The sequence below is a fragment of the Microcaecilia unicolor genome, unplaced genomic scaffold, assembly GCF_901765095.1.
Source record: "Microcaecilia unicolor unplaced genomic scaffold, aMicUni1.1, whole genome shotgun sequence".
NCBI lineage: Eukaryota > Metazoa > Chordata > Amphibia > Gymnophiona > Siphonopidae > Microcaecilia > Microcaecilia unicolor.
The window spans coordinates 29,581-37,962 of NW_021963069.1; the positions used below are offsets into that span (position 1 = coordinate 29,581).

At 43.9% G+C, this 8,382-nt stretch overlaps 1 pseudogene; it reads left to right on the top strand.

Annotated features, from left to right (window-relative positions):
* The first annotated feature begins 1,386 nt into the window (after positions 1–1,386).
* LOC115458882 lies at positions 1,387–1,485 on the top strand (annotated as a pseudogene).
* Positions 1,486–8,382: the final 6,897 nt, after the last annotated feature.

The following is an 8,382-nucleotide window of genomic DNA, read 5'->3' on the forward strand; positions in this document are numbered from 1 at the left end:
GCTATCTCTCACTGTTACCAATAACCTACCCTTCAATTATGGGCTGCTCATGTCTTTGTCAGTGGGCAAACTTACAAAATCAGCAAGGGATCAAATACTTATTTCCACCATTGTACTTAGGAGTCGATGGGCTGCATAAAAATATTCGCCCTCCCTGTTCTCCCCATTAAAATTACTTAGGAGCCAAATTTATATTATGTAATTAACCAGATGTTAAATTTAGAATGAGCGTTAGCTACTACGAGCCAGGCCACATGTTGACTCATAGTTGGTATGAGTCCTTGTTGGAAAACTTCAGGTGTTAAAAGATAAATGCAAGCTTAACACAGAGCCCTTTGTTTAAAATGGAGATTTAGCGCTTGGGGCCAACCATTTCCACAACAGGTGAGAATAATTACATCCGAATTGGGAAAAGGAAAACAATATCCAATCAGAAATTTGTGCAATATCCACAGTTACGCTATTTATGACCTGTTGGATCAAAAGTTACTCGTCATTGTCAGGCCCCAGAGTTAATCCTTAGAGCCACAGGTGACGGGGTGGCAGCAGAACCCCAAAAAAGCTGTAAGTACAGAACAGAGGTTTTTATTTTACTCCCCTGTTCTTACCCTGCTCCCCTCTGTTTTATTCCCACTGGGTTAGAAAAAGTCACTATGTCTGTAAGGATTTTATTTATTTATTTTTATTTTGGAACTATGTCAAAGCTAAACTTTTTTCCTCATGTGCACAACATGGAACCTTCAGTACAAGTAACCAATGAGAGCCAAGTTCTCAGACTGCATGAGTTATTTTTGAGGGAGGGAGAGAGGGGTGAGGGGGAAGATATGGCTTCAGGTCAACTAAGTCCAAAAGAAAGTAGAAATATTTTGACTACTAGGGTACAAAAGGACTTGCAGGCAGTGAAAGAAAACCTTCCTCAGACATCTCACAGTGGCAGAGTTTCTAAACCTGCACTGAATGTGGGGGGAGGAGACGATTGCTGCCATGTGGGAGAAAGATTTAGGTTTCTGAAAGAACTGGTTAAAACTCGGATTGCTGATTGTAGAAAAAGCTCTTTGTGGTTGCTCATTTCCACCCAGTAGTTTTGGTTGCTGCTGCTGGAAGGGCCCTCTCCCTTTATGATGTGCTGTGCACTGCTGACCTTTTCATTGCTTTGAAGATATTATGGCAAAGGCACTGCACTGGATGAGGCATTTATCTGTTCAGCCAGTTCCCAAGGGAGTTAATGAGGATGTAAACAGAGCGTACAGCATAATTGCTACCTGACTAAATAAAAAGTTTCTTTTTAGTGCCACAATTTGGCATTAACATTTTTTTCTCATATTTTTTTCAAGCCCTGAATGTTCAATATGTTTCCCCTCCCCCCATGAGATTATAGTGCATTTTGTGCTTGTTATGACAGTGCATGTACTAAAAGTGGAATGATACAGAGAAGATTAGCATGGCCCTAATGTGTCTGTTACACATGAACTTTACTATACCATAATATCACTCTGTATCTGTCATACCAGAATGGCGATCGCCTCATGGTATTATGTAAGCCACACTGAGCCTGCAAATAGGTGGCAAAATGTGGGATACAAATGAAATCAATCAATAAATAAAAAAATAAACAAGTGGTCTACATCATAAAATATATAAAACATTGCTCCAGTTTCAGCCCTGGAGAAGAGAGAGAGAGCTCTTTTCATGAAGCCTTGTAAAAAACAGTTATATTTGATAACTGGTGAACAGCTATATGCCATGATATCCCCAGGTTCTTTCTAGGAAGTAAACAAATGTTTAGTTAGTGTTATAATTGATCCATATTTCAGTTACCTGTTATTGTTTGCTGATTGCAATCTTTTGTTCCACTGTTAGATATTTAAAAGACAATAAACAATATTTAGTTTATTGCATCTCTGGACTGATAAAAAAAAATCCTTGTGTTTTGTGTGTTGGGTCTGTGAGCTCTTTCTGGGAACTGTGAGACTACTGGGAGTGTGGCTTCAGTAACCTAGAAATCACTGGGGATATTTTGAGAGTGGGAGACCCCACCCAGAGGTGGTTCTGACCCAGTCAGTGGGAGGAGGGTGCTTGTGTAGAGCACAAGAGGCAGGTGCAGGGGATAGACCCTCTAAGTGGTTGCAGGGTAACCCCAGGTGGGTGGCTAGGCATTTCGTGACAGGTAGGAATAGGATCAGAGGAACAGGTATTCAGTTTGGAGGAGGAAAGAAAAGGTGCAGTTTCCTCTTCTGTGATTTCAGGAAAAAAAGAAAAGGAGGCAGGGGTTCAAAGAGGGTTGGAAGGATAGGTGGAGGTGACTTGGTTGAGAATTCAAGGTTAATCCTGTGACCCTTATCATGAAAGTACTCAGCCAGAGTCTGGGGAGAAAGTGAAGGTAAAGGCACTTTGAGGAGAGAGTTCATTGTGGCAAAGAGACACCAAGGGTTTGAGTCAACTGGATGTAATAGTCCTGTTTGGCAAGTGAAAGAGCAGACTGGAAGGAGGTCAGTAAGAATTTGAAATGTATTATTTCAGCCAAAGGCGTTAGGCAGATCAGGCACAGGAATGTAGGCAATGGGAGGAGCGAGAGTATCCAGATCAGAGGAGAGAATAGTATTATAGGAAGAGTCAGCCTCATTGACAGACTTGGATAACATAGTGTTTGACAAGAGGTTTGAAACACTAGAGGACAGAGTAGAAGAGTCAATAGCCTGAAGATTCCTAAATGTATTAGTGGAGATTGGACAGGACTAGGGGGGAGAGCAGTGGCGTTCCTAGGGGGGGGCGGTGGGTGCGGTCCGCCCCTGGTGCACGGCGCTGGGGGGGGGGGGGGGGGGGGGTGCTGCGCCGCGCGCGCCTGTCCTCCGTTGTTCCATGCTTCTTCTCTGCCCCGGAACAGGTTACTTCCTGTTCTGGGGCAGAGAAGAAGCATGGAACAACGGAGGACAGGCACGCGCGGCACCCCCCCCAGCGGCGTGCACCCGGCGGGGGGGGGGGGTTCCTTCGCAGGGGTCTGCGCTGCATCGGGGGGGGGCAGCCCCGGGTGCCAGCCCCCCCAGGAACGCCACTGGGGGAGGTTGTTTAATGTGAAAGTTATCAGATGATGGTCAGACAGGGGAAGAGCAGGGGCACAGAAACTGGAGAGTGAGCAGTTAGAGAAGAAGGTAAGATCAAGACAGTGGCCATTCTGGTGAATAGGGGTAGAGGAGCACAGCTAAAGACTGAAAGAGAATGTTAAAGCAAGAAACTGAGAAGCATAAGAGTCAGAGGGATCATTAGCATAAATGTTAAAATCCCCAGGAATGAGGGAAGGAGATGAAAGTTGAAGAAAGAAGGAAAGCCAGGCGTCAAAGTCAGTGAGAAAGGAAGAAAGGGACTTATCAGAGGGTTGATAAATAGCATTTACTCAGAGAGACAGAGGAGTGAATAGACAGATGAAGTGAACTATGAAGGAAGAAAAGCAGTGAGACTGAGGTGGAAGAAGATGCTGAAATCTACAAGAGGGTTTCAGTAATAGCCTGAGACCACCTCCACGGCCAACCAGGCAAGGAGTTTGGGAGAAAAGGTAACCTCCATGACACGGCTGCATCTGAAGCAGAGTCTTCACGTCAAAGCCAAGTCTCAGTCAGGGCAAGCAGATGGAGAGTACGAGAGATAAAGAGCTTGTGTATGTAGAAAAGTTTGTTGCAGACAGAGCAGGCATTCCACAGAGCAAATGAGAAAGGCAGAGAAGAAGGGGAGAGGAACAGAACTTAGATTGGAGACATCACTGTGAGACTTGCACAAATAGGATGAGAGCTGATGTGGAGGACCAGGATTGGGATTGATATCCCCAGCAAAGAGCAAGAGAAGGAGCAAGAGAGTACGGAGAAGAGTAGGAGACACATGATGACAGCAATGAAGATAAGATGTACTTAGAATGAAAATGGTTTAATGAAAGGAAGGAAATGTTAAAGGTTGAGAGCTGAGAAGAAGGGGCAAAACAAAAGGGATGGTTAGATGATGAAAGCAGAAGGTGGACAATGTGTTTCTGCAGTGGTTTCAGATGGAGAAGGAGATTGGAAAGGGAAAGTATCAAGAAGAGGAACTGTACTGGAGCTATAAGAAATAGTAGAGAGAAAATACAAACAGTATAGAGAAGATTTGGCACCAAGAGCGAAGGCCCTGGGTGGATTGGGGTGGACCTGGGAGTCACCCCGGACTGGGCTTTGAGGATATGTAGATGGCCCGCAAGTCCTCCACAGCACGTCTCAGCTGTTTTAAGCACATCAGATCTTGACTAGCTCAACCCTTATTGCTATTGTGGCTTTATCTCCGGATAAGCAGTGGTTGTTAGATTTATTTTTTGGACATAGGGAAGAACTTTAAAACCAGGTGTGACCCAGTTGGGAGCTACTTTTTTTTAAATTTTCTTATCTGTTCTTGTAAGTGTATCATCCACTTAAAAGTTGTATGTATTTTTGAGCCTGCTCAACTTGCTACTTTCTTTGGCTTCTAAGCAGGTTGTAGCTAGCGCCTTCTTAATTGTTGAGGAATGTGTTAATATAGGGTCCCTTTTACCGCTCACTAAAAGGGAAGTACCGCTGGGCTACTAGAGCAGCCCAGCAGTAGTTTCCCTACCCCAGCATGCGCCATTCCGGCGCTACAAATATATTTCAATTTTTGTAGTGCCGGTGTGTACCCGGCGGTAATTACTGCCCAGTTACCGCCGGGTTAGTGTGGGAGCCCTTACCCCCACCTCAATGGGTGCTGGTAAGTTCTCCCCCTCCCGAAATGGTCGCATGGCAAGTGGTTCACTTCCTGCACAGTCATTTCTTTAAGAAAAGGGAAACCTGCCTTTTACCTGCTACATAAAAGGGAGCCTCGGTGCACGTCAAAAACACGCACTGATGCCAGCGCAGGCCCCCTTTTGCCACAGCTTCGTAAAAGGACCCCATAGTTAATTCATCTAGCAGATTTATAGTCATGTCTCTTTCCTTTCTTGTGTTATTCCTGGATTGTTCTTATGAATCCTCCTATTTAACATAGTAACATAGTAGATGACGGCAGAAAAAGACCTGCACAGTCCATCTAGTCTGCCCACGATAAACTCATATGTGTATACCTTACCTTGATTTGTACCTGTCTTTTTCAGGGCACAGACCGTATAAGTCTGTCCAGCAGTATTTCCCGCCTCCCAACCACCAGTCCCGCCTCCCATCACCGGCTCCGGCACAGACCCCGTATAAGTCTGCCCTCCCCTATCCTAGCTTCTCAACCACCAACCCCTCTTCCCCCCGCCACCCAATTTCAGCTAAGCTTCTGTGGATCCATTCCTTCTGCACAGGATTCCTTTATGCCTATCCCACGCATGTTTTGAATTCCGTTACCGTTTTCATCTCCACCACCTCCCGCGGGAGGGCATTCCAAGCGTTCACCACCCTCTCTGTGAAGAAATACTTCCTGACATCTTCCTGAGTCTGCCCCCCTTCAATCTCATTTCATGTCCTCTCGTTCTACCACCTTCCCATCTCTGGAAAAGATTCGTTTGCGGATTAATACCTTTCAAATATTGAATGTCTGTATCATATCACCCCTGTTCCTCCTTTCCTCCAGAGTATACATGTTCAGGTCAGCAAGTCTCTCTTCATACGTCTTGGAACGCAACTCCCATACCATCCTCGTAGCTTTTCTTTGCAACCGCTTCAATTTTTTTAACATCCTTCGCAAGGTACGGCCTCCAAAACTGAACACAATACTCCAGGTGGGCCTCACCAACGTCTTATACAGGGGCATTAAAACCTCCTTTCTTCTGCTGGTCACACCTCTCTCTATACAGCCTAGCAACCTTCTCGCTACGGCCACCCGCCTTGTCGCACTGTTTCATCGCCTTCAGGTCCTCAGATACTATCACCCCAAGATCCCTCTCCCCGTCCATATCTATCAGGCTCTCCCCACCTAACACATATGCCTCCCTTGGATTTCTACTCCCTAAGTGCATCACTTTGCATTTCTTCGCATTGAATTTTAATTGCCAAACGTTAGACCATTTTTCCAGCTTCTTCAGATCTTTTTTCATGGTTTTCCACTCCCTCTGGGGTGTCCACTCTGTTGCAATCTGGTGTCATCCGCAAAAAGGCAAAACTTTACCTTGTAACCCTTTGGCAATGTCACTCACAAATATATTGAACAGAATGGGCCCCAGCACCGATCCCTGAGGCACTCCACTACTCACCTTTCCCTCCTCCGAGCGAACTCCATTCACCACCACCCTCTGGTGTCTGCCCGTCACCAGTTCCTAATCCAGTTCACCACTTCGGGTCCTATCTTCAGCCCTTCTAGTTTATTCAAGAGCCTCCTGTGGGGAACCGTGTCAAAGCCTTGCTGAAATCTAAGTAGATGACGTCCATAGCACGTCCTTGATTAATTCTCCTGTCACCCAGTCAAAGAATTCAATGAGCTTCGTTTGGCACGATTTCCCTTTGGTGAAACCATGTTGTCTCGGATCTTGCAACTTATTGGCTTCCAGGAAATTCACTATCCTTTCCTTCAGCATGGCTTCCATTACTTTTCCAATAACCGAAGTGAGGCTTACCCGGCCTGTAGTTTCCAGCTTCTTCCCTATCACCACTTTTGTGAAGAGGGACCACCTTCTATTTAAGTCTTGGATTCCCACTATTGTGGACTTGACTAATTATTATGCTTTACATTTGATTGTAAGTTTTTTTAATTTCATTTGATTGCTAGGGCATATGTTACTTTTCTGTACAAGATTCTATAGTTGATTTGTTAATTCAAAATCTTATAAATAAAAACATAATTTAACAAAGTATACTTCTTACTAAAAAAGTAGTTTTAAGAGCTGTACTTTATTACTTTTATTGAGTATTTTTTTATATGACTTTCTACTTTTACTTCACTATTTTTGAAGCCATTACTTTTACTTAATTACCTTTTAAAAAGTAATGATCCCATCTCTGCTTAGCGAGTATGGAGTAGATTCCATGGGGGACAAGTGGGTTTAATTTCTGTCTCTGTGCAAAACTCTTTGCAACTCCTTGTGGCCCTGGGCATGTCAGTTAACCCTTTATTGCCCCAGGTACAAAAATTTAGATTGTGAGCCCTGTAGGGACAGAGAATGTGCCAGCATATAATAGATAAATGGCCTTTCTTGTACCATAGAAAGGTGTTGTATCAAACACGTTAGCCTTATCCTTATTCAGGGCAGCTGCCCCTTTTGCCCATAGGTTAAAGCAGGTCAGCAGAGAAAACAATACTTGCTTTCATGCGATGCACATGTGGGCATTCCCGGGCAAAGACAGTGCAGAATCAGCATGATTGCACTGCATTCATATACCTTGCTTTCTACTGGCACGCACACATGCACACAGTTACTCTTGCATCGGTGCTGGTATAATTTTGTACAGTTTTTAGGTAGGCTATCTTTTTTTAAAAGGCAGCTTGGCCACCTGGGTACTTTTTCTATGCAACTGTCCTGTTATAATATTGCCCTTATCGGGCTGACCTCTGGTGTTATGCATGGGTTACAGCACTGTCATTTGCAGCTGAATAAAATGAATTCTGGCCGTTTTCTCTTGTTCTCCTTAACATCACTAAAGAATCATCTGGCCTTTTACTTTTTGACAGTAAGGGGGTTTAAAATGGTTTTAAAATTGCTTTCCCAGCCCTGTTAATTCTTCTGAGCATTGCAGGCTAACGTCTGCTGCCTTCGTTTTGGTGAGACCATGCAGTTGCCTCAGGAGTATGGATGGGCACCCTGCTGGATTGATTGGTTTTCTTGCTCATTTATTTTTTTTGGAGCAGTACTTAGCACTGGGTTTTCTCTGCAATAGCTTGAGTCTCTTTTCTGGTCAATGTTCTTTCTGTGGGTTAGCTGACATGATATGCCTGAAGCTGTCTCTGTGATTCATTAGTTCCTCTGCATTGATCAGATCTACGGCCTCCTCCCTGTTCATGTAAGGCAATTTTTTAAAATTTGCCATACTGTCCTGTTTATGCCATCTGCAGGCAAGAGAAATCTTATTTTACTGCTGTTACCCAGTATCTTGCTCCGATCAACAAGAGGCTGGGTGCCAGTTCTGCTTGGTTGCTGTATTTGCTCTTGGTAGTCTTCAGAATCTCAGATATTCTCTGTTGTTCTACTTCTCTTTGTCTTACCTTTTGAAAAAATGAATTCAGTCAACATGTTTTTTTCTGCTTCCCACAGTGAATTTTAAAGACCCATTACTCATTGTAAATTAGTTTTCTTGTCTAGTGGAGATTCTGCTAAACAGAGATGGGAAAATAGTTTGAGACATTAAGCACCAGCCAAAATGTTAAAGGGAAAAAATGAATTTTTTTGTATTTTGTATTTTTTGTTTTAGTCCTTTTTTTTAAATAACTCTGTATATTTGTGAT